This window comes from Mus caroli, unplaced genomic scaffold (genome assembly GCF_978045245.1).
Source record: "Mus caroli unplaced genomic scaffold, Mus_caroli_1 scaffold_4, whole genome shotgun sequence".
Classification (NCBI taxonomy): Eukaryota; Metazoa; Chordata; class Mammalia; order Rodentia; family Muridae; genus Mus; species Mus caroli.
The window spans coordinates 16394274-16422271 of record NW_028227259.1 but is presented as its reverse complement, the minus strand read 5'-3'; positions in this window follow the sequence as shown (position 1 = coordinate 16422271).

Below are 27998 nucleotides of genomic sequence, written 5' to 3'. Positions count from 1 at the left end.
TCCTTACAAAGCTCTTGGACTCCACATACTTATTTGAACAGTTACTATAAAATCAGAGACACATATGGGCAAAGGAAGCATAGAAGAATCAGAAAATGGTTCCCTAGAAAGAATCCTGTTTTGCCTGCTAAATCTTTATATGGATCAAAATTACAATGAAAATTATAGTTTATGCCTCAAGACAACAGATTAGAGATGTTCTAATCTTAATGTAACTTAAGCCAGACACAGTGATGCACAACTATAATCTCAGCACTTAAGAGGATAATGGACCATTCCACGGTCTAGATCATCTTGAGCTACACGTCAGAGCAAAGATGAATCAAAAACTTTAACTGACTGACTAATTTTTAAAAAGACACAATTTAAACAGAAACTCTACCAAAATGTTTATTATTAGGAAGCCCTACAACAGGAAGGTACTTAACATGGGAAGGAAGGAGGGAGAGTACACATGAGATGCTCTGGGAACAGGATCTGCTGAAAGCAATCCACATTTAATAGAATAGAAACAGCAGTAACCCTGGCTTGCACAGGAGTTGGCCAGCTTTCATTTCTTCAGCCTTGTTCTCAGACTGTGGCTCATTTCCATGGTTGTTTGTTTGCTTGCTTTTTTTCTTTGTTTTTGTTACATACACCATTCATCTTTTAGCTGGTATTTAGATAAACTTAATAATGTTGAACTGACTAATAAAGGCAGAAAGGGTGTTTTACCCTGCTAAATCGACTGTTCCTCTAATCAATAAAGCCCATCTTTTTTTTTTTTTTTTTTTTTTTTTTTTTTTTTTTTTTTTTGACAGGCATGAACAGGTTTGTTCAAATTTTACAACAGGTCTCTGAATTAGTCATTCAGAAGGACCTGATTCTGAAGGTTCACGGACTTATACAAAAGACTAGATCATTTTCTACACTGCAGTAACAAGCTTTCTGATCTCAGAAATTATAACACAGTCATTTGTAGATAAATGTTACTAGCTCCCATGCTGTTTCAACAATAGGCTACTCACAAGTGCAGATATCTGTGGAATTCATGAGTTTTAAATAATGAACCTATCTACCACCTCTCATTATACCTTTTAAGGTGCCTTCTGACACCTGTCACTTAGATGCATTTTGATAATTTTCAAGCTGCTCTTTAGCTGTTTGCCGTCCAATTTCATACTGCCAGAGAGACAAATGTTATGTCCAATCAGCTGGGGTAATTCACACATACATACTTCCCATTGCCCCTCAGTCTTTTTAAAAGCTCAGCTTCCATGTACGCGTCAGCCTTGTTTTCTCCTTGACCTCATCCACCTTCCTTCTCACTTTCTGCGGCATTATGAACTGCCTTCTGCACTCCGTGCTTGCGGTTTACTGCCTTCTGGGAAATTCTATGTTCATTTGGCATCAGCAAAATAATGAACATACAGTGAGGCTGACCGCATGATAGATAGTTCTGCAGTTAATGACATGTCTTACATGAAGAGTTAGACAGCATTTTCTGTTGTTGGTGAGGGCAATCTCAAGGGAAATTGCCCCTCTCTTGAAAGGGCGGCTAATAAATAAGGATACAGTGTTGCCTTCTGAATGAAGTTAACAACATTGCTCCAGGGTATCTGTGAAATTCACTGAGAGGATATCCAGGGAGGTAATGAAAGGGAACCTTAGTGAAGAAACTTTCTCCAGGAAGCTTGATAAGATTGCCATTTCCTATTGAACTGTCATGACGAATTTAGGGCGATTCCATCCCGGATGCAGGTGTCCAGGTCAAAGGAAATAAAAGGAAGTTCAAAAGCACCCCTCCCATGGTTGCTGATCTTGTATCTCTATTGCTATGTCATGGGAAGCATGGATCTGAGAGTGTGCTGGAAATGAGGCAAAACCTAAAGTCCCGGCAAATGAAAGAGGTTTTTAAAAAATGAATGGAAAGTAAGGGCATTTCTCTTTAACAATTTGGTGGCTGATTATAGGATAGATCCTCCAGATCCATCCATTTGCCTAAGAAGTGGGAATTGGTGGGTAGGGGAGCAGGGCGGGGGAGGGTATAGGGAACTTTCAGGATAGCATTTGAAATGTAAATAAAGAAAATAATATTTTTTCTTAAATGAAATAAAAAAATAACAATTTGGTATGTTGTGCCTAAACATTTTAAAGAGAGTAAACTTCAACAAATGTGTCTTCAATATTTTAGCATGAAGCTGTAAAGGGTGGTACATCAGTTTATTCTCTTGCTTACGGGCGATAGTTTTAGGGATGTATTCATGTCTCAGCTTATCAAATGTATTTAATTTAGCATGTGAGTTACATTTCAAAGATAAAATCTGAATGTATTTAGTAATATCAATAAATAGAGCATTTCCCTTTTTAATGTGTTTACTTTGATGTGATTCCAAACCTACTGAAAAGTAGCTGGACTACTACAAAGTCAGACTGTGTGGGAGTCACTCACAGCCCTTCTGAAATGTCTATCTTAATTTCTGTCCTATACAACAAAGCTTTCAGCCCAGGAACACGGACACTTGCACACTTGTCATGGTGTCCTTCCCTTGGGAGTCATTCTCAATCTTTCTCAGTTTTATGACATTCATGGTTTTCAGTAGTAAGGACTATCACTTTTTAGACTATTTTCTGACTGGGTTTTTCAGATTATTCCTCATAGACTCATGTTATATATTTTGGTCAGGGTTATTGAGGAAGGACAACAGTGTGTGTGTGTGTGTGTGTGTGTGTGTGTGTGTGTGTGTTATTTCATCTTATCAGATAGCATACATTTTCTGTCCCAGCACTTGTGATGCCTTTGATGAAGATGTTATCAGCCCAGTTTGTTTACTCCTATTCCTTTCTAACTCCTGAGACTTTTGCATGGTGGTAACTTGACACTGTGTAAATATGTTGTTCCTCATTGGACTTATTTCCATACTGTCTGGATTCCTTTATTTCACTCATACTGAGTAGCTTGGCACAGCAAGAAGCCTTTTCCCCATATACTCTGTCCTGTTGCATCGGTATTGCTCCAAAAGTTCCTGGTTCTCTTTAGAATTTGCAGGCTAAGAAGTCAAATGTACACTAGGTATAATCCTTGTTAATGGAGTGCTCCAACACCACAGTCTGAACATTTGTAAGAAGTTGGTGAGAAATCTGGTTTGTGTTAGCTTTAATGTATTTACATATTTGCTAAAGCCTTTATGTGTGGCTAATCCCACAGGACTGCTCACCACTTTCTACTGACACGCAATGTGTTCATGGCTTCCACTCACCATCTGCCCATCATCAGTGCAACTCCTGGATAATGTCTTTCAAAGAAGAAATGAGAAGATGAGGTGAGAAGATAGAGATTTTAAGTTAGAGGTGTCCAAGAGAAGAAGATTGGAATGAGAACAAAAACAATTATCATAAAATAAATTCTCTTATCTGTTAGGATAGGCTATTTGAAGCTTAGTTTATATGAGTAAAGATATTTTATAATTATTTTTCTGTACATTTTTCTAATTGAAATCCAGCTATACTAAAATGACCTAAAATCATAACAAGTATTTTCAAAAGTGGATTTGTTTATTGAACATCTCCCACTTTCAATTCAAAAGAGTAGACTCATTCACTCAATAGACACACCTCATATGTCAGAATGAATTTTTTAGTGTAGTATTTTAAAGTTACTACATTTTATATTGCTCAAATAAAGCTATTTTTATCTCTATTTTTCAAAGAAATACAAATTATTAAAACTCTTTTCTCAGTAAATACAGTTCTCCATTATCTATCACTGGTGAGAACTTAGAGATAATGACATCTCTCCCAGTCTTTAACAGACACACAAGGAGCACAAGTTCTAGTGTGATCACTGTGAACTAAATATAAAAGGAATACTTTACAAAGTGCCATTTAGATTCCAGTGTAATAGAGATGTAATGCATATGTGAAGTTATTGAGTTGTCAACTTAAATAGAAACCAGGATGTCATCCAGTAATTATTGCTATTTAGGCCTGAGGCATTAGTGCTAATATTAGCATGTGAGTGCTAAAGTATGCAGAGAACAAAAGGGGAAAGAAGAGATGAGGGGAGAAAATCCTAAAGAATTCATTATGTTACTAAATACGCTAATCTTACCTTTAGATATATACTGACACTTTAAAATCAGGAAAATTTGTAAAAGAATACAGAAGCTGCTTGGAGTGGGAGGAGGACATGCAGGTAAAGCGGTCACTTGCTATTGGGGGAAAGTTGAGTGCATTCTACATGAAGACATTGCTGAAAGTACTGAAATACTGAGAAATTCCTGTTAAATTAAATTTGGTGGTTGATTTTTTCTTTTTTTCTTTTTGTAATTATATTTCACTCCCTCCCTTCCTTCCTTTCCTTCTTCCTTTTCTTCCTTTCCTTCTTTCCTTTCCTTTCTTTCCTTCCTTTCTTTTCTTTTTTTCTTTTCTTTCTTTCTTTCTTTCTTTTTTTCTTTCTTTCTTTCTCTTTCTTCCTTCCTTCCTTCCTTCCTTTCCTTTCTCTCTCTCTCTCTCTCTCTCTCTCTCTCTCTCTCTCTTTCTTTCTTTCTTTCTTTCTTTCTTTCTTTCTCGCTACCCTGTCTCTCTTCCTTTCTTTCGGGGGGGGGGCGGTGACTTGGGGTGACTTTGAAGCCAACTCATTTTATAGCCACAGTGGCCTCAGCCTCTTATTTGCAACTCTGTGTCTCAGCATATTGGTGCCAGGACTATAGATTTGTGCCATTGAATGAGGTTGTGTGACAGATACTTTGTACTGCACTGAATTCTTCAAAAACTTTGGATCAGAAGTATATGTTTAACAAGCAATTTACTGTATAGAAATTTCATGTAGTGCTCCACCTGTAAATTGGGTTCATGTTTTACATATATGTGTTTGGTAAATCTACCTTACTTGGCCCTCATAGGATAATAACTTAGTGTTTTAGCTGATTATTGTATAATACCAGCAATTTTCTATCAAAGCTGAGAAAGCAAAAGAGACTTTTGAGATCCCACCTGCAGAGGTTTTTGAAATACATACAACCATAAAGAGCAGATGCTTCTTATAGGTAATATATCTAACTTAAAAGTAGAGTTTATGTTTAAGGTCACTTCTTCAAAAAAAATAAATAAATTAGAACCTGATGTTTTCTGTGCTTTCTGTGTGCACAGGCAAAGGAGAAAAAAAAAAAAAAAAGCAGAGCTGTGGGGAGATTGCTGGGGAAGGAACAGAAAGGAAAAAAAAAAAAAAACAGACACTCTGGCATCCTGTGCTTTTCCATTCTTCAGGAACATTAGGTAATAAAAGAATCCATCTGAAGATTAAGATAAAATCTAGCAAGACCAACACTGTCTTTCCTAATTCACTCTGCAGACAACAGAGTCAGCAAAAGAACATTGAACTGCTTCCAACTTCTTTTAAAAGCATATACTTTGGAAAGCAGAAGGCATCTTTATGTGGACAACCTTCCCCCAGTCCCCCCCCAATACTGCCACCACACTGGCTGGAATTTTATATGAATGAACTAAAGCCACACTGTGCAGACCCACATTCTTTTAAAGGACAGACTCTGTATTTAACAAACATCACAAGGCAATGAAGGAGAAGGCAGCTCTAACCTTCCATACTACTGTTTAATATCCTCTTTGGACTTCTGCCTTTCTCCTTGTTTAACTGAGCCCACAACACAGGTCTGCTACATCTCTTTGTTCTATGTTCAGTTCACTGACATTTTTCCTTAAGAAACCATCCCATTTGGGCACCCTGCACTTTTCTTCCCCTAGCCTTTAGTTCAGTGGAAATTCCACTTCTGTTTAAGCTTATGCAGAGACAGACTGAAAGTTACAGAGATGCAGATTCCTCATTTAAATTTCATGCAAACTCCTGTTTGCACTCCCATTGCCCACCACGTTGATGAGGCTTGCGGAGATGATCAGGCATATTCTAGACCTTGCTTCTTGTCCTCATCTTTATCGAGCAAAAGCATCTACACTCCAAAATAAACCAGGTTCGTCTTCCCAGAGAAGCACAGGAGAATTAAAGTCAATCCTTGTTTTTATGGCCATCCCTCCTCATCTGTGAAATTCTAAACATTAAACCACATGGAAGGAATAAAAAGTTATAAAGGCTACTTTGTTCTTCATTGGGAGTGTAATTTTTAGATGCTTCTCCCCTTTTTTCTGAGAAAAAATACAAAGCTTACCTTAAGCAATTCTACCGTCTTCCTAGTATTTTAGCTGATTATTGTAGTAGTAGATACATTTATTTACTCTATACACTAGAGATGTTCAAATTATAAAATCCTGAAAAATAAATAGCCTTGAATTACAAATCAGTTATTGAATAGTTCTTCTGTTCAATGTGTAATTGCTGACAGTACCTTCCTCACCTCTTAGCATCTGCAGGGGATTAGTGTCAGGAGCCTAGGATAACCCAACCCACAAATCCTCAAGACTCTCTTATATAAAGGGTGTTTGTTCACGTTAAGCACATGCTCTGGTGTACCTCAAGTAATCTTTGCATTATTTGATTAACATGCTACAACTGCTACATAAGCAGACATTAGACTATTTGTTTACATTATTGTTTAAGGAATAATGACAAGGAGAGCGTCTGTACATGTACCAATAAAAAACTACTCAGTACTTTTAATCCATGTTTGGTTGCATCTACAAATGTCCAGGCAATGGTTACAAAGGCCAACAGTATGGAAGTAGTGTGTAGGAATCCAGGAATTCCACTGTATTTGATAGAGAAGATGTAGATATTGGTGTTTAAATAGGAAACCATTGCCAGAGATAATCATTTAAAAGGATCACTATGCACATTTATAATTGTGTTCCATGGTATCTGAGGGAGGACAGATCAACTCTGTTCTCAGAGAATTTTACTGTTCAGTTCTTTTAAGGTTCCAGTTTCAGAAAGCCAGGGAACTGAGGCTGAAGAAGGGTCTAAGTAGGCCCTCATTACTTTCCACCACAAATTTTTCCTAATGTTATCATATCGTGTCATTATAAAATATTTCTCTATGTGTAAACTCCTAATTATAGTCAACACCCATTGTCTTATCTCAGAGCAGATTAGATAATGTCATTTTTTTTTTTTACTTTATTTAGTACTATGCATAAGTATACTGTAGCTGATGTCAGACACACCAGAAGAGGGCGTCAGATCTCACTATGGGTTGTTGTGAGCCACCATGTGGTTGCTGAGATTTGAACTCCAGTCCTTTGGAAGAGCAGTCAGTGCTCTTACCAGCTGAGACATCTCGCCAGCCCCGATACTGTCATTTTATTTCTAATTAATATTACTTTGATGTATCCTTAATAGTTCAGAGCTGTAAACTTAGATAATAAAAACTTCAGAGTTTTATTTATATATAGTTATTAGGGGTTTTCATTTATAATCAACTTCTGGGAATAGCACAGCATTATTTTGTTATTAAAAACAATCCTATCTGTGTTATAATATAAAATGAGCTATTCCTATCTCAATCATGTCTTAGAATTTTTCCAATAAATTCAAAGTCATATTGTAGCTGCTTTCCACCAAATTTAATTTACATACTGAAAGGTCTTGACATCATACTAATAATTTATATTTCAATTATCTTATTGAAAATTTGGAGTTAGAAATGTGTATACTATGTACTCTGTATGCTACTATACAAAAACAAAAATATCCGATAAGCTTATGCCTCTATAGTATAGTGACTTTTAACAAATATTAATCATTAATATTGCAAAACAGCAGGTTTTGTTATATAGTGATGAATATCTGCTTAAATAATATTCTGAAACTGATTGGCTTACTTATTCAAATCAATTCAATGTAAAAGTCTGAGATCACTGTGACAGGCCATATTTTGATGATCACTTACATTCTCAAAAGCATGGCTGTGTGAAAAGTGTCATTAGGCTACCGAGGATGGTAGAGGCCAGGCTGACCAAGCATCTCAGTCTAATCTCCTACCCTCCCTATGTCACTGTCTCCAAATTCCTAGATACAGCTTACCACCTATATGCCTGCAATTCTGTGTCACCATTAAATGCAGATACCCATGTCACAGTGCATGCAATCCTATTTCATACAGCTTTTCTTTCAAGATTTATGATTATAATTAAACTCATTTTTGCAAGTTCAATGAAGAAGTGTAACTTACATATTAAATTCAGCCACTGCTGTCATACAGTTAAATTAAGTTTAAAAAACCCCTACAATTATATTGCCAAAATCCAATTTTGAAAAAACTTCCTTACCTCAAACAAATTTAATCACTAATACATATATCCATATATGCTCAAACCTTTCTTGTACTTCCAAATTCAGGGGAATCGATGATTCATTCTATAATATAAATTTAACTTTTCAATTCATTTAATATAATACAGAGTTTTATGTGCCTACCTTTTTTCATGTGTGTATATATGTACAGTATTGACCCCGTCCAGCAGGTCCAGTTATTCGAGGGTCTCAAGGGGACCTTCTCCTAAGAACCAAATTGGGGGAGGGAGAGATGTACACGACAGGTAAACAGTCTGATTAGCATCAAGGTGTCACTGTATTAGCAAGGCTCAAGGCTTAAATGCACAAGCAAAAGGGGAAGTACTTCTCAGCAGGAGGAATGCGGCAGTGGAAATGCACAAGCAAAGGAGGAAGTACTTCTCAGCAGGAGGAATGGGGCAATGGAAATGCACAAGCAAAGGAGGAAGTACTTCTCAGCAGGAGGAATGGGGCAGTGGAAATGCACAAGCAAAGGAGGAAGTACTTCTCAGCAGGAGGGATGGGGCAGCGGAAATTTTTCTTTTGGCAACTACGTGGGGAAGCAGGAACTTAGTGGTATCAGGGTACATCTTGAGGTCAGGACATCTGGCGCTGACTTAGGGCTGGAACAATCTGTGGTTGTTCTCTGAGCGGTGCGTCAGTGGCCCGCTTTTGACCCCCTTTTCTTCTCGGGGGAGAGGCCCAATTCAGAGATCAGGACAATTGTGTTGTCTTAATAGCTCCCAACACACTGTGTGTGATTCTATGCTTGTTCACATGGGATGAGTCTTTGTGTATGTGTAGATGACTATGTATGTACAGGAGTGTGTATGCACAAGGTTGATGCCAGGTATCTTCCTTGATCACTCTCTACACTATGGTTTGAGTCAAGATTCTCACTGATTTATCCTTGATCTGAGCTCTGTCACTGCCTGCCACAAGCTGGGATTATTAGTAGGTTGTCTTGCCTAATCTACTGTTCTAAAGGCAAAGGGATCAAACCCTATTGTATCTCACCTTGTGTATCAAGTGTTTTATCCTCTGAGTTGTCTCTTTTGATATACAAATAGGTTCTCTTTGCAAACATATCTGTGAGGATTATCAATGTTATAACTTTTCAAAAATTTTTAAAATTTTATTGTTGTATATTAACTGTATTATATGGATGTATTATGTATCATTTTTATCCATTCTTTTTCTGACATATATTTACATTGTGATCATCTGGAGTAATTAAAAATAATTTTCCTATTTACATTCATTAAAAATTCTTTCCATGGATGAGTTATTTTCTTCTTTTCTTTTCTTTCTCTTTTCTTTTCTTTCCTTCTTTCTGTCCTTTGTTCATTTAGAAGAAGGTCTCACTATATTGCTCTGACTGTACTAGAATTCACTATGTATACCAGGCTGGCCTTGAACTCTCAGATACTTGCCTCAGACTCTGACTCCCAAGTGCTGGCATTAAAGGCATGTGCTACTATAACAAGAACATTTTTTTTCCACAATATATTCCTAGGAAGGTATTTGATAGAGTCATACACACACACACACACACACACACACACACATATATATATATATATATATATATATATATATATAGTCTATCATCTATCAATCATCTATCATCTATATCATCTATCATCTATCTATCATCTATCTATCTATCTATCTATCTATCTATCTATCTATCTATCTATCTATCTATCATCTATCTTTGACTAGAGTATTGTTCAGCTTCCATATGCATGTGGGATTTCCATTGTTTTACTTGTTATTGAAGACTAGCCTTAGTTTGTGGTGATATGATAGGATGTATGGGATTATTTCAGTCTTCTAGTATCTGTTGAGATCTGTTTTGTGACCAATTATATGATCAGTTTTGGAAAAAAATATCATGAGGTGCTGAGAAAAAGGTATATTCTTTTGTTTTAGGATGAAATGTTCTATAAATATCTCTTAAATCCATTTGGTCCATAATTTCTGTTAGTTTCACTATGCCTCTGTTTAGTTTCTATTTTCATGATATGTCCATTGCTGAGAGTAGATTGTAAGTCTGCCACTATTGTTGGATGTGGTGCAATCTGTGGTTTGAGCTTTAGTAAAGTTTCTTTTATGAATCTGTGTATCCTTGCATTTGGAGTGTAGGTGTTCAGAATTGAGAGTTCATCTTGTTAGATTTCTCCTTTGATGAGTATGAAGTATCCTTCCTTATTTATTATTTTTAATAACTTTTGGTTGAAAGTAAATTTTTGTCGATATTAGAATGATTACTCCAGCTTGTTTCTTGGGACCATTTACTTGGAAAATTGTTTTCCTGCCTTTTACTCTGATATAGTGTCTGTTTTTGTCACTGAGGTGCATTTCCTGAATGCAGCACAGTGCTGGGTCTTGTTAACATATCCAGTCAATTATCTATGTCTTTTTAATTGGGGAACTGAGTCCATTGATATTAAGAGATATTAAGGAAAAGTGATTGTTACTTCCTGTTATTTTTGTTGTTAGAGGTGGAATTATGTTTGTGTGGTTATCTTCTTTTAGGTTTGTTGAAAGAAGATTACTTTCTTACTTTTTCTAGAATGTAGTTTCCCTCCTTGTGTTGGAGTTTCCATCTAATATCCTTTGCAGGGCTGGATTTGTGGAAAGACATTGTGTAAATTTCATTTTTTTGTGGACTATTTTGGTTTTTTCATCTATGGTAATTGAGAGTTTTGCTGCGTATAGTAGCCTGGGCTGGCATTTGTGTTCTGTTAGGGACTGTATAGCATCTGCTCAGGATCTTCTGGCTTTTATAATCTCTGGTGAGAAGTCTGGTATATTTCTGATAAGTCTGCCTTTATGTTTGTTACTTGATGTTTTTCCCTTACTGCTTTTAATATTCTTTTCTTGTTTTGTGCATTTGGTGTTTTAATCATTATGTGACAGGAGTAATTTCCTTTCTTCTATAGATTAGGGACGTTTTCTTCTATAATTTTGTTGGACACATTTACTGGCTCTTCAAGTTGGGAATCTTCACTCTCTTCTATACTTATTATCCTTAGGTTTGGTCTTCTCATTGTGTCCTGGATTTCCTGGATGTTTTGGGTTAGAAGCTTTTGGCATTTTGCATTTGCTGTGATTGTTGTGTCAGTGTTTTCTATGGTATCTTCTTCACCTGAGATTCTCTCTTCTAGCTCTTGTATTCTGTGGGTGATGCTTGCATCTATGACTCCTGATCTCTTTCCTAGGTTTTCTATCTTCAGGGTTGTCTCCCTTTGTGATTTCTTTATTGTTTCTATATCCATTTTTAGATTCTGAATAGTTTTGTTCAATTGCTTCACCTGTTTGGTTTTGTTTTCCTCTAATTCTTTAAGGAATTTTTGTGTTTGCTCTTGAAGGGCTTCTAGCTATTTACCTGTGTTCTCTTGTATTTCTTTAAGGAAGTTATTTATATCCTTCTTAACGTCCTCTATCATCATAATGAGAAGTGATTTTAAATCTGAATCTTGCTTTCTAGTGTGATGATGTATCCAGGACTTGCTATGGCAGGAGAACTGGTTTCTGATGATGCCAAGTAACCTTGGCTTTGTTGCTTATGTTCTTATGCTTGCTTCTTGTCTTCTGGTTTTATCTAGTGCTACCTTCCCCTTACTTTCTCTGACTCGAGCCTGTCTTTCCTGTAATCGTAGTTGTGTCAGTACTCCTCTGAGTCCAGGTGTCTCTGTGATCCTGTGGTTCTGGGATCCTATGATCCTGAGATGCTGGGTGTGTCAAAGCTCCTGTGAGTCTCTGGGATTCTGAAATCTTGGTGTGACCAAGCTCCGGAGATCCTGTGATCCTATGATCCTGAGCTTTTTAGAGCACCTGAAAATTGAAATTCCTCTGGGTGTTGTGGGACTGGAGACTGGGTGCTGAGCTAGCTCCTAAGGTCTGTTCAGGGCACAGGCTCCAACTGGAAGGAACCCATGTCACTGTCCAGACTTGGTTCCTGTGTCCCTGTATCCCATTGGTCCCAGTTACTCTTTGTGTTGGGGCAGATGTTGTGGCCTTCTCACCTATGACCATGGGCAGGTTAGAACATCTGGGAGTTGAGCTTCCTCGGGGTGTTGTGGAACTGGGTGCAAAGCTAGCACCCAAGGTCTGATCAGTGCCTCATCTATCTATCTATCTATCTATCTATCTATCTATCTATCTATCTATCTATCATCTATCTATCTATCTATCTATCTATCTATCTATCCATCCATCCATGCATCCATCCATCCATCCATCCATCCATCCATCCATCCATCCATCCATCCATCCATCTATCTATCTATCTATCTATCTATCTATCTATCTATCTATCTATCTATCTAATTTATTTTTATCTTTTATTGAAAATTCATATAATATATGCTAATCATATTTCTCCTCTCCCATATTTTCTCTGATGCTCTTTACCTCCATTCTCACATAGACCCATGACTTTGTTTTCTTTCTTTCTTTCTTTCTTTCTTTCTTTCTTTCTTTCTTTCTTTCTTTCTTTCTTTCTTTCTTTCTTTCTTTCTAAAATAAAGATGCAAAAAAACCTAGAATTTTTAAAAAGTACAAGTAACACACACACACACACACCATAAAACACAAAATTTAAACCATATAAACAAGCAGAAGACCATTTTAAAAAATTCTCAAATATGGGCAAGCAGTTGTCAACTAGAAACAGCTTATTTCTTAGGGATGAGAGAGTGCATACCCACTTCCCCATCCCATAGCTAGGAATTTGTCTTGCTTGACCTGTCCAGGCTCTGTGCATTCTGCCACAGTCTCTTTGAGTTTGAATGTGAGTTATCCTACTGTATCTGGAAGCTCTTTGGTGTCATTATCTCTAGCTCTTATAATCTATCTTTCTGCTTCCTCTCCCCCATAGCTTTCCAAATGGAAAGGTTGAATGAAGATATCCTATATAAGACTGATTTTCCAATGTCTTTCTCTCTCTACCTGTTATGTGTTTTTGTATTAGTTTCCATCTACTTCAAAAGGAAGCTACTCTGATGGTAGCTGAGTGATAAACTGCTAAGAATAACTTTATTGTTCTGTTCCTTTAGAACAGCAGTAGTAGAACTTCCATTGGGTGCATGACCCATTTAGTCTCAGCTACTTGGACATTCACACAATGTCAGGCAGGGGTTCCATCCTATGGACTGGGTCTTAAATACAGTCAGATAGTGAATGGCTATTCTCCCAACTCTTCTTTTGTTTTGTTTTGTTTATCCCCCCCCTCCCCTACCCACCCACTCCCACTTTTTGGCCCTGGCGTTCCCCGGTACTGGAGCATATAAAGATTGCAAGTCCAATGGGCCTCTGTTTCCAGTGATGACCGACTAGGCCATCTTTTGATACATATGCAGCTAGACTCAAGAGCTCTGGGGTACTGGTTAGTTCATAATGTTGCTCCACCTATAGGGTTGCAGATCCCTTTAGCTCCTTGGGTACTTTCTCTAGCTCCTCCATTGGAGGCCCTGTGATCCATCCAATAGCTGACTGTGAGCATCCACTTCTGTGTTTGCTAGGCCCCGGCATTGTCTCACAAGAGACAGCTATATGTGGGTCCTTTCAGCAAAATCTTGCTAGTGTATGCAATGGTGTCAGCATTTGGAAGCTGATTATGGGATGAATCCCTGGATTTGGCAGTCTTTAGATGGTCTATCCTTTCGTCACAGCTCCAAACTTTATCTCTGTAACTCCTTCCATGGGTGTTTAGTTCCCAATTCTAAGAAGGGGCACAGTGTCCACACTTTGGTCTTCATTCTTCTTGAGTTTCATGTGTTTAACAAGTTATATCTTATATCTTGGGTATCCTAAGTTTTTGGCTAATATCCACTTATCAGTGAGTACATATTGTGTGAGTTCCTTTGTGATTGTGTTACCTCACTCAGGATGATGCCCTCCAGGTCCATCCATTTGGCTAGGAATTTCATAAATTCATTCTTTTTAATAGCTGAGTAGTACTCCATTGTGTAAATGTACCACATTTTCTGTATCCATTCCTCTGTTGAGGGGCATTTGGTTTATTTCCAGCTTCTGGCTATTATAAATAAGGCTGCTATGAACATAGTGGAGCATGTGTCCTTCTTAATGGTTGGGACATCTTCTGGATATATGCCCAGTAGAGGTATTGCGGGATCCTCTGGTAGTATTATGTCCAATTTTCTGAGGAACCGCCAAATGATTTCCAGAGTGGTTGTACAAGCTTGCAATCCCACCAACAATGGAGGAGTGTTCCTCTTTCTCCACATCCTCGCCAGCATCTGCTGTCACCTGAATTTTTGATCTTAGCCATTCTGACTGGTATGAGGTGGAATCTCAGGGTTGTTTTGAGTTGCATTTCCCTGATGATTAAGGATGTTGAACATTTCTTCAGGTGCTTCTCAGCCATTCGGTATTTCTCAGGTGAGAATTCTTTGTTCACTTCTGAGCCCCATTTTTAATGGGGTTATTTGATTTTCTGGAGTCTACCTTCTTGAGTTCTTTATATATATTGGATATTAGTCCCCTATCTGATTTACGATAGGTAAAGATCCTTTCCTAATCTGTTGGTGGTCTTTTTGTCTTACTGACGGTGTCTTTTGCCTTGCAGAAGCTTTGCAACTTTATGAGGTCCCATTTATTGATTCTCGATCTTACAGAACAAGCCATTGCTGTTCTATTCAGGAATTTTTCCCCTGTACCCATATCTTCGAGGCTTTTCCCTACTTTCTCCTCTATAAGTTTCAGTGTCTCTGGTTTTATGTGGAGTTCCTTAATTCACTTAGATTTGATCTTAGTACAAGGAGATAGGAATGGATCAATTCGCATTCTTCTACATGAAAACTGCCAGTTGTGCCAGCACCATTTGTTGAAAATGCTGTCCTTTTTCCACTGGATGGTTTTTGCTCCCTTGTCAAATGTCAAGTGACCATAGGTGTGTGGGTTCATCTCAGGGTCTTCAATTCTGTTCCATTGGTCTACTTGTCTGTCGTTATACCAGTACCATGCAGTTTTTATCACAATTGCTCTGTAGTACAGCTTTAGGTCAGGCGTGGTGATTCCTCCAGAGGTTCTTTTATCCTTGAGAAGAGTTTTTGCTATCCTAGGTTTTTTGTTGTTCCAGATGAATTTGCAAATTGCCCTTTCTAATTCCTTGAAGAATTGAGTTGGAATTTTGATGGGGATTGCATTGAATCTGTAGATTGCTTTTGGCAAGATAGCCATTTTTACAATGTTGATCCTGCCAATCCATGAGCATGGGAGATCTTTCCATCTTCTGAGATTTTCTTTAATTTCATTCTTCAGAGACTTGAAGTTCTTGTCATACAGATCTTTCACTTCCTTAGTTAGAGTCACGCCAAGGTATTTTATATTGTTTGTGACTATCGAGAAGGGTGTTGTTTCCCTAATTTCTTTCTCAGCCTGTTTACCCTTTGTGTACAGAACGGCCATTGACTTGTTTGAGTTAATTTTATGTCCAGCTACTTCATTGAAGCTGTTTATCAGGCTTAGGAGTTCTCTGGTGGAATTTTAAGGGTCACTTATATATACTATCATATCATCTGCAAAAAGTGATATTTAACTTCTTCTTTTCCAATTTGTATCCCCTTGATCTCCTTTTGTTGTCTAATTGCTCTGGCTAGGACTTCAAGTACAATGTTGAATAGGTAGGGAGAGAGTGGATGAAATGTCTAGTCTCTGATATTAGTGGGATTTCTTCTAGCTTCTCACCATTTACTTTGATGTTGGCTACTGGTTTGCTGTAGATTGCTTTTATCATGGTTAGGTATGGGCCTTGAATTCCTGATCTTTCCAAGATTTTTATCATGAATGGGTGTTGGATTTTGTCAAATGCTTTCTCAACATCTAACGAGATGATCATATGGTTTTTGTCTTTTAGTTTGTTCATATACTGGATTACATTGATAGATTTCAGTATATTGAACCATCCTTGCATCCCTGGGATGAAACCTACTTCCTCATGATGGATGATTGTTTTGAAGTGTTCTTGGATTCAGTTAGTGAGAACTTTATTGAGGATTTTTGCATCGATATTCATAAGGGAAATTTGTCTGAAGTTCTCTATCTTTGTTGGGTTTTTTTGTGGTTTAGGTATCAGAGTATTTGTGGCTTCATAGAATGAGTTGGGTAGAGTACCTTCTGTTTCTATTTTGTGGAATAGTTTGTAAAGAACTGGGATTTGATATTCTTTGAAGGTCTGATAGAATTCTGCACTAAACCCATCTGGTCCTGGGCTTTTCTTGGTTGGGAGAGTATTAATGACTGCTTCTACTTCTTTAGCGGATATAGGACTGTTTAGATCATTAACCTGATCCTGATTTAACTTTGTTACCTGGTATCTGTCTAGAAATTTGTCCATTTCATCCAGGTTTTCCAGTTTTGTTGAGTATAGCCTTTTGTAGAAGGATCTGATGGTGTTTTGGATTTCTTCAGGATCTGTTGTTATGTCTCCTTTTTCATTTCTGATTTTGTTAATTAGAATAATTTCCCTGTGCCCTCTAGTGAGTCTGGCTAAGGGTTTATCTATCTTGTTGATTTTCTCAAAGAACCAGCTCCTCGATTGGTTGATCCTTTGAATAGTTCTTCTTGTTTCCACTTGGTTGATTTCACCGCTGAGTTTGATTATTTCATGCTGTCTACTCCTCTTGGGTGAATTTGCTTCCTTTTGTTCTAGAGCTTTTAGGTGTGTTGTCAAGCTGCTAATGTGTGCTCTCTCTAGTTTCTTTTTGGAGGCACTCAGAGCTATGAGTTTTCCTCTTAGAAATGCTTTCATTGTGTCCCATAAGTTTGGGTATGTTGTGGCATAATTTTCATTAAACTCCAAAAAGTCCTTAATTTCTTTCTTTATTCCTTCCTTGACCAAGGTATCATTGAGAAGAGTGTTGTTTAGTTTCCACATGTGTGTTGGCTTTCTATTATTTATTTTTTTATTGAAGATCAGCCTTAGTCCATGGTGATCTGATAGGATGCATGGGACAATTTCAATATTTTTGTATATGTTGAGGCTTGTTTTGTGACCAATTATGTGGTCAATTTTGGAGAAGATACCGTGCGGTGCTGAGAAGAAGGTATATCCTTTCGTTTTAGTATAAAATATTCTGTAGATATCTGTCAGATCCATTTGTTTCATAACTTCTGTTAGTTTCTATGTGTCCCTGTTTAGTTTCTGTTTCCATGATCTGTCCATTGATGAAAGTGGTGTGTTGAAGTCTCCCACTATTATTGTGTGAGGTGCAATTTGTGCTTTGAGCTTTACTAAAGTATCTTTAATGAATGTGGCTGCCCTTGTATTTGGAGCATAGATATTCAGAATTGATAATTACTCTTGGAGGATTTTACCTTTGATGAGTATGAAGTGCCCGTCCTTGTCTTTTTTGATGACTTTGGGTTGGAAGTCGATTTTATTAGATATTAGGATGGCTACTCCAGCTTGTTTCTTTCTACCATTTTCTTGGAAAATTGTTTTCCAGCCTTTCATTGTGAGGTAGTGTCTATCTTTTTCTCTGAGACGAGTTTCCTGTAAGCAGCAAAATGTTGGGTCCTGTTTGTGTAGCCAGTCTGTTAGTCTATGTCTTTTTATAGGGGAGTTGAGTCCATTGATATTAAGAGATATTAAGGAAAAGTAATTGTTGCTTCCTTTTATTTTTGTTGTTAAGAGTTGGCATTCTGTTCTTGTGGCGGTCTTCTTTTAGGTTTGTTGAGGGATTACCTTCTTGCTTTTTCTAGGACGTTTTTTCAGTCCTTGTAATGTTTTTTTTCTGTTATTATCCTTTGAAGGGCTGGATTCGTGGAAAGATAATGTGTGAATTTGGTTTTGTCGTGGAATACTTTGGTTACTCCATCGATGGTAATTGAGAGTTTGGCTGGGTACAGTAGCCTGGGCTGGAATTTGTGTTTTCTTAGTTTCTGTATAACATCTTTCCAGGCCCTTCTGGCTTTCATAGTCTCTGGTGAAAAATCTGGTGTAATTCTGATAGGCTTGCCTTTATATGTTACTTGACCTTTTTCCCTTACTGCTTTTAGTATTCTATCTTTATTTAGTGCTTTTGTTGTTCTGATTATTATGTGTCGGGAGGAATTTCTTTTCTGGTCCAGTCTATTTGGAGTTCTGTAGGCTTCTTGTATGTTCATGGGCATCTCTTTCTTTAGGTTTGGGAAGTTTTCTTCTATAATTTAGTTGAAGATATTTGACGGTCCTTTGAGTTGAAAAATCTTCATTCTCATCTACTCCTATTTTCCGTAGGTTTGGTCCTGGATTTCCTGATCCTGGATTTCCTGGATGTTTTGAGTTAGGATCATTTTGGATTTTGTATTTTCTTTGATTGTTGTGCCGATGTTCTCTATGGAGTCTTCTGCACCTGAGATTCTCTCTTCCATCTCTTGTATTCTGTTGCTGATGCTTGCATCTATGGTTCCAGATTTCTTTCCTAGGGTTTCTATCTCCAGCGTTGCCTCAATTTGTGTTTTCTTTATTGTGTCTACTTCCCTTTTTAGGTCTGGATGGTTTTATTCAATTCCATCACCTGTTTGGTCTGGTTTTCCTGCAATTCTTTAAGGGATTTTTGTGCTTCCTCTTTAATGTCTTCTACCTGTTTAGCAGTGTTCTCCTGCAATTCTTTAACGATTTTTGTGCTTCTTCTTTAATGTCTTCTCTCTGTTTAGCAGTGTTCTCCTATATTTCTTTAAGTGTGTTATTAAAGTCCTTCTTGATGTCCTCTACCATCATCATGAGATATACTTTTAGATCTGGGTCTAGCTTTTTCGGTGTGTTGGGGTGCCCTGGACCGGGCAAAGTTGGAGTGCTGTGTTCTGATGATGGTGAGTGGTCTTGGTTTCTGTTAGTAAGATTATTATGTTTACCTTTCTCCATCTGGTATTTTCTGGAGTTAGTTGTTATAGATATCTCTGTTTAGAGATTGTTCTTCTGGTGATTCTGTTAGCCTCTGTCAGCAGGCCTGGGAGACAGGCTCTCTCCTCTGAGTTTCAGTGGTCAGAGCACTCTCTGCAGGCAAGCTCTCCTCTTACAGGGAAGGTGCACAGATATCTGTTGTTTGGACCTCCTCCTGGCCGAAGATGAAGGCCCAAAACAGGACCTTTCCCAGAAGCTGTGTTGCTTTGGCGGGTCACAAAAGCTGTCAGCTTGTGTGGTGCACACTCTCACCTGTGCAGACTATGTTCAGTGGAGTCCCGGAACCAAGATGGCTACTGCCAATCTAGAGTCAAAAGCCTCCTGGGCCGGGTGGACACCTGTTCTGTGCCCAGGAAGGTGACCAGATGTCTGGGGTTCGAAAAGGGTGCTCCCTCAGTAGCTCTGTGGCTCCTGCCTGTCCCAGAAGCTGTCAGCTTTTGTGGTGCACACTCTCACCTGTGCAAACTAATTTCAGTGGAGTCCTGGAACCAAGATGGCTACCGCAGATCCTGAGGCAAAGGGACCCAGGCTGGGTGGACACCTGTCCTCTGGCCTGGAGGGTGGCCGGATGTCTGGGGCCCAAAAAGGGGGCTGCCTCAGAGGCTCTGTGGCTCCCGCCTGTCCCAGAAGCTGTCAGCTTCTGTGGTGCACACTCTCACCTGTGCAGACTAAGTTCCTAAGTTCCGCGGAGTCCTGGAACCGAGATGGCTTCTGTGCTCCTGCTGCAAAGGGCTCCTGGGCAGGGCAGACCCCTGTCCTCTGGCCAGGAGAGTGGCTGGATGTCTGGAGCCCGAAAAGGGCGCTGCCTTGGAGGCTCTGTGGCTCCCGCCTATCCCAGAAGTTGTCCGCTTCTGTGGTGCACACTCTCACCTGTGCAGACTAAGTTCAGCAGAGTCCTGGAACCAAGATGGCTCCCACTGATCCTGAGGCAAATGGCCCCTGAGCCGGGCGGTGACCTGTCCTCTGGCCAGGAGGGTGGCCAAATCACCTGAAGTCTTAAGATCCCGTGGCTGGTTTTGTGAGTAGCTGGTGGGTGTCAGCCGACTCTACACCGTAGCTATCCCGGTGCTGGTTGGAAGGGAAGGGACTTGTGCCCCTACTCAGGCTGGGTTTTCTGCTTCCCTAACTAATGCAGTCTCAGGTCCTGTGCGATTGGATTGGAGCAGATGCTGTGTTCCACTCACCAGAAGTCTTAAGATCCCATGGTGGGTGTTGTGGTTAGCTGGCGGGTGTCAGCCGATTCTGTGCCCTAGCTATCCCGGTGCTGGTCGGACTGGAAGGGCTCTTCCAACTCTTATACCACTATTTCATCAGCATAGCATGCAGGTAGTTCTCCATTGTAAACTGAAGGGTTTTTTAGCTGAGTTACTTACCTTTTTCCTCTGATAGCATGAAAAGAACCTTCCAATACCATGAACACTAGTCTGTAGGGGTGAAGGCTCTAGTTAGGCACCAGATAAACAGTGTCCTATTTAATGGATACGTAAGTGTTGCCTTCAATTAGAGAGCTTTATCATTATTTTTTGAAGAAGAAACAATAGCTTTGCCTGGGTTGTTTGGGGGGTTACATGGGGACACTTTGGCCAACAACTCAGCTATATGTAACCAGTTCCTGAAATGAGAGGTTTCAGTTGGTGACAAGAAAGTTCTAGTTTGGACATTTTCTCCCCTGTTACTTGGTGACTTCATTTATATTTCTTAATGAATATATTAACAAAATAAAGCTAACTACTTCAGTAGGTTTCCATACCTCTAAAGTAAACCTCACTATTAGCTCTCTTTTTCAATATCTCTTCTCTTATCCCTCTATTCTTTACACGTCACCATTTAATCCTTTTGTTCCTGTCTTCTCCCACCCCTATCTCTCTATAACTATGTATTATATTTCCCCTTCCTTTAAAGATTCTCTGTCAACCCCCAATCACTTACTCTGTATTTCACTTCTGTGGTTATATGAATTGTATGCCTACTGAAGGCTTAAAAGTTATCATCCACATATAAGAGAATACATGCTATCACTTAACTTGGAATTTTTTTTCAGATAAATGAATATTTTTCTGTGAATTTCACTTTTTTAAAGAACTGGATAATAGTCCATTGTGTAATAGTCCATACAGTGAATTCATTATCCATTCATCATTTGATGGACAGTTGATGAGGATATTTCTAATTTCTGGCTATAAATAGAGCAGTAGTGAACATGGATAAACAAGTATTTCTATAGTAAGATGTAGAGTGCCTTGGTTATATGTCTGAGAATAGTAATGTTGGAACTTGAGGTAGATCTATTCCCAGCTCCCTGAGTAATTGTCCCATTTATTTCCACAGTGGCTTTACAAGTTTGCATCCTTTTTAGCAATAGATAAGTGTTTCCCTTTCCCTCACCGTCAAGAGCTGTCTTTTTTTTTTTTTTTTTTTTGACCTTGACCATTGTGACTGGTATAAGTTGAGAACTCAATGTAGATGTGATTTACATATTACTGATTACTCGGGATTTTAATGATTTCTTTAAGTGTTTTTCAGATGATGTTGTCTATCATCTTTTGTGAACCAGCTGTCTATTTCTATATTCAATTTTCAACCTGTGATTTTGTTTTTCTGATAGCTAGGTTGTTTTTGTTGTTGTTGTTACTGCTGTTGTCTTTGTTTTGCTTTGTTGTTTTTTTTATTATATATATATATATATATATATATATATATACAATATTTAATATATATAACATATAATATATCCTATCTGATGTATAGTTGTTAAAGATCTTTTACTATTCTGTACCTTGTTGCTTTGTCTAAACAATTGTTCTTTGCTGTATAGAAGCTTTTTAGTTTCATGAGGACACTTTTATTAATTTTTGATATTTGTGCCTATGTCATTTGTATTATGTTCAGAAAACATTTTACTGTGCCAATGAGCTCAAGACTATTCTTTGCTTTCACTTTCTCTTCTATCAGGTTCAATGTATCTGAACTTATATGGAGTTCTTTGATTCATTCACAGTTAAGTCCTATGTAGGTAAATATGAATCCATCTTTATTTTTCTATATGCAGCCATCAATTTTGGTGTAGATGTTTATCTTCGTTACCAATAGTCAGGTGTCCATATGTGTGTGATTTATGTCAGAGTCTTCAATTCAATTTCATTGATCAAGGTGTAAATGTTTATGCCAATACCATGTTTTATTTATTACAATAGCTCTGAATTACAACTTGAAAGAGGAATGGTGATACCTCCAGCAATTCTTTTATTATTCAGGATGTTTTAAGCTGTGCTGAGTTTTTATAGAGAACTTTGGCTCTTGTGAAAGTCAATAGACAACAGACATAGGAATTTATTTCTCTACACTAAATCCTGTTTCATTGATCTATAGGTGCATTCTTTAGCTAATACTTCACTGCCAAGAATTGTTTAGTTTCATAGTGTATCTTAGAAAGAGTGGTAATTAAAATGAAAATGTTCCCCATTGGCCTATATAGAATAGCACTATTAGGAGGTGTGACTTGCTGGAGAAAATATGTCACTGGGGGGGAGGCTTTGAGGTTTCAGATGCTCAATCCAAATTCAATATTATTCTCCTCTTCCTGTAGACTGCTAATCTGGATGTAATACTCTTAGCTACCTCCCCAACATCATGTCTGCTTGCATGCTTTCATGATTCCTTCTATTAAAATAATGGGCTAACCCTCTGAACTATAAGAGCCTGGGCTAAATGCTTTCCATTATACATGTTGCTATGGTCATGGCATTTCTTCACCACAATAGAAATCTTATCTAAGACAGCAGTTGATGCCAGCCATGGGCATTGCTGTGATAGGCTGGACTATGCCTTTGTTTGAAGGAATGCGGACTTTGGAACTTTTGTTTAGGAAAGCAGTGAAATGGTTAAGCATGGCTTAATGGGCCCTACTAGTAATGTATGGAAGACAATGGTGATGAGAGTGATTTGAGCAGTGGATGTCTATCTCAAGAGGTTTTGGAGAAAAGTAATAATATGTGGCCTAGAAACTGTTCACTGTTCTTGTGATATTTTGGTGACAAATTTAGCTGCCTTCTGCCCTTGTCCAAAAAAATTCTGTCTGAGACTAAGTTGGAGTTTTAAGAATTAATAACTTTGGCAGAGGATATTTCAAAACAATCTAGTATTAACTCCATTGTTTGGTTATTAATAGTCATTACTATGAAGATTATATAATGCAAAGGAGCAAGTTGGACAAGAAAAGTACAAAATGCACAGTTTGAGGAGAAAAGAAAGACCAGGAAAAAGTTGCAAAAAAGCTCTGATGCTAAATGAAATAAAAGGAGTAGTGACAGGAGAAGATGCCACCCAGCTAAGCCTCCAACTTGTGAAAATGAATTAAAGAAAAGCTGAGGTCTATGTGTGGTGGTATATCTCTTTAATTTGAGCACTCAAGAGACAGAAATAAGCAGATCTTCATGTTCAAGGACAGCTGGCTATACAGAGTGGGTTCAAGGACACCCAAGCTTAGACAGTGAAAGAAATCATAAAAAAAAACAGGAAATCTGGTAAAAATGTAATTGAATGAGGGGGCCATGTTCCAGCCCCAGCAAGCAGTAGCATGTGATAGCTTCAACCCTGTAACTCTGACATTAGAGTCAAAGACACAACAACAAGTTAGGGAATCTCTCTCAGTGACTAAGGAAAGCTGTGGAGATCAGGAATGTGGCAAGTCGGACACTACATGGAGGCATAGAAAGGCTACTGTGTGAAGCTGTGACAGTGAAGCCTGGATTGATATTGAGACCCCAAGATGTTGGAGGTGGCAGAATCAGGGGATACCTGCTGAGGAGAGCTGATCACAGGGAGTAGAACCAGCTGAAGTGAAAGAAGTGTGTTGCAATCAACAAGGATGAAGGAATTGGAGATGAGAAAAGTATATTGACATCAAACGTGAAGACTCAGAGCTTAGAATTTACCATCCTCATTTTCTGTCACTTTTGATCTGAATTTCCTCGCCATACTCCCTTTGCTCTGTTTTAGAAACCGTAATATATATTATGTGCCATTATATATCATGTGCCAATATATGCAAGAAGTATATAATCAGTTTTTTCATTTTGTTCTTAGAGAGGATTATAATTAAGAGATTGAGAATCCCTGAGGAGACTTTGACCTTTGAACTTTTAAAGTGTTAATACTGTGATAGAGTATGAAATTTTCAGGTTGGATAAGATTTAGCTACAAGCCTATGAGGGTCAGGGAATGCAATTTGGTGGTTTGAATAAAAATAACCCCAGAGTAGCATTATAGGGAGTGACACTATTAGAATGTACGGCCTTGTTGGAAGAAGAATGTCACAGTAAGGTGGGATTTGAGTTTCAGATGCTCAGGTCAGGCCCAGTGTTACTCACTCTTCCTGATGTCTGCCCATCTAGATAGAACTGTCAGCTACCTCTCCAGTACCATGTATGCCTCCGTGATTTCCTCTATGACTATAATAGACTAAACCGCTGAACTTCATGCCAGCCCCAATTAAATGTTCTCTTTTATAGAAGTTGCCTTAGTCATAGTGTCCCTTCACAGCAATAGAAACCCTGATTGAGAAAGTCTTCCATCTTATTTTTTAAGACAGTTTTATTAATATATGTCTTTTGCATTCTACATAAATTTTAGGATTTGTCCCATTTCTCTGACTTAAAAATATTGACTGTGACTCTACAAGATTTATTAAATATTGATCATCGGAAAAAGGGTATTAGCCTGTGGGGCAGTTTTATAGTTCATGACCTATTCAAAACCATCAGACATTAAAAAAATAAAAAATCTTGTCAATTTAAAGAAAAATCTAATGAAGGAATGCGTAATTGTTCTGTCATATACTCTTAAAATTTTACATTTTTAATATTGACCCATACATTCACCTTTATATTGAAAATGCAACACAGTCATATTCAACCTGAAGATTTGAATTCAGTTATCATCCAAACTCTACAAATGTTCTCATGCAATTCTGAACAAGATAATTAACTTTTCATAATCCAACTTTTTTTTTGTCTAAAAAAATAACTATCTTTGTATTTTTAAGTAGAAGTTCTCTTAATTTTTATTCAGAGTTGTTCTGTAGCTTTTTTGTGCTGAATTCAAGACCATAACAAGCCACATTAAGCTAAATCATATCATTTCATCTTTTATTAAATTAAAGAAACTATTAACATTTTCTTGTGAACTCAGGTCCAATTTATATGATAGGAATTAACTGCTCTATCAACAGAATTAAAAGCAATATATTTCTAGAGATATAGAAATGAAAAAAAAAAGCTTAGATTCTTGCTTCATTAAAATAAAACTTTCATTTTTATTTTAGATATAGTTTAAATATTTCAGTTATGCTTTGTTTTTAATATTTACCTATAATAGTTTCTTATGCTAATTTTCAAAAACCCTATCACTTAGTTGGCTGGTATTAACTTATTTAAACTCAGCTCCTCTGAATTACTTATAAGAATATGATTATTTTCATATGACAATATGTTATTGAGCAAGAAGCCAAATGTTGAAATTTTTACTAAACTTGTGTATTAGTGACTGCCTTAAGTTAGGGTTATTATTGCTGAGATACAACACCATGACCAAAGCAATCTGAGGATAAAATGGTTTTAGTTGGTTTATCCTTCCGCATTACTGTTCGTTATGGAGAGAAGTCAAAAGCTGACCCAGAGGTCATGGAGGAGTGCTGCTTACTAGCTTGTTCTACATAGCTTACTGAGCCTGCTTTCTTATAGAACATAGGACCACTTGCCCAGGGGTGGCTTTTCAACAATGGGCAGGGCAATCTCACATCTATCACTAATTAAGAAAATAGCCAACAAAGATGAAAGGCTTGCCTATTTTCCAGTCTAATGGAGGCATTTTCTCAACTGAGGTTTTCTCTTCTCCAGTGACTTTAGCTTTTGTCATGTTGACATAAAATTAGCCAGCAAAGTGACCATACTGATTATTCTTTAATTAAAATTCAATTCTTGGAGAGGGGACTTTTTTATTTGTGGAGTTTGATGTGGCCTTTCAATAATCCACATACAACAAGATTGCTATAAGTGGAATTAGATGCCATTGGAAAACATTTTCTAAAGTTGTGGGCATAACAATTACTTATATGATTTACTTTGTGCTGTAGTTCCCTAAAATGAAAATTATACTCGTAATAAAATTCCCTCAGAGTCTGATCCCTGTTAGAACTTAGCAAAGGGTCTAGAATGTGGCTAACACTGAATAAGCACGTTTTCCACTAAGAACAACACTAGAATTGTAAATGTAATGAAATGGCTGAACAGGGATGATCCAGGGCTACAGAGGAGAATGTGTTTTGGTTTAGATTAATTTAGGAATTTAAAGCAAATGCTTTAGACTTTCTATTCCTAAATGTGATGCTCTGATTCAAGAATAATGAACAACGTTATTTTGTTGTTGTCCTGTCTGAAATACAAGGAACCTATATTTAAGACATATAAAGTAAGTATAACTTTTGATTAATTTAATTATATCCTTACTTTAGCTTTTATATCATGATCACTTAATATCTACATAGATATAATACTTTTCTGCTTCAGAAAAGAACATAGCAATGATCCCTGGAATTATACTTAAATAATGCCTCAGCTTCCTTGTTTATTTGCTTTTTCACCAAATTTATCTTAGAAAAAGAAGAATGTTTCCTTCTTGTTTTTTTTTTTTTGTTTTGTTTTGTTTTCTTTTGCTTTTTTGTGTGTGTCTTTGGTTTTTTTTGTTTTTTGTTTTGTTTTTGTTTGTTTGTTTGTTTTGTTTTTGGTTTTTCGAGACAGGGTTTTTCTGTGTAGCCCTGGCTGTCCTGGAACTCACTTTGTAGACCAGGATGGCATTAAACTCAGAAAACCTGCCTCTGTCTCCCAAGTGCTGGGATTAAAGGTGTGCGCCACCACAGCCCAGCAAGAACGTTTCCTTCTTATAATATATTACCATATTGGTATTCTAATGACACCTCTAGTTCAATTTAAAAAATCTGAAAATATCTGTAAAGCTGCAGGCTGTTGGAAGACATTAGAAAAGTTTTCATGACTAGGGACCAAGCCCACTTGATAAACTTGATAAACACAGCGGTGCAAATCTTTTTATTTTTTATTTTATTTTATTTCATTGCAAATCTTAATTTAAATATCTAAAACCCACATTAAAGCCCAGAAGTATAGAGAAAATATTTGTAACTCCATCATTTCTCCAAGGAAATAGGAAAATTTCAGAAACTGCTGGTGAGCTAGCCAGCCATATGCCATACGGTTCAGAAAAATAATAAACAAAATGGAAGGCAAGATCTGATATCTGAGATTATTCTCTGAAATCTATGTATGTGATGGAATGTACATACCTACACATGCACACACACACACACCACAATTTTCTATTATAGCTTCAAATTAATATCCTGATTCTCATAGAAATGGATAATGCAAAAACATACACAAGAAAAAGCCACCGAGTGTCTATTAAATGTGATGGTATTTTATCAACTGGAGAAATCTAAGTAAAAATGTTCAGTTTCTTACCGAACAGTCTTTGAGTTGAAAAGGCTAAGGTTAACACCCAAGAACTGTAGGTTTTAATTAATATGAAATTTGCAATGAACCCAACCCCTACAACATCTCTGTGCGGAGAAACAGCCTAAGGAAACTGTGAGATAAATATGTAGAATCAGGTACAACTTGTTATATTTACTCATTCCTTCCTTTAAAAAGTAAAGTCAGTTGTCTGGCTAACTGACTTAATCCATGCTTCTGTAACTTCATTTGAATCATAGTTAGCAAATGACAAATTCAACCATAGTAGGAGATTTTCATCTAATGGCACCTTCTAGCGACAGGAGACAAATAG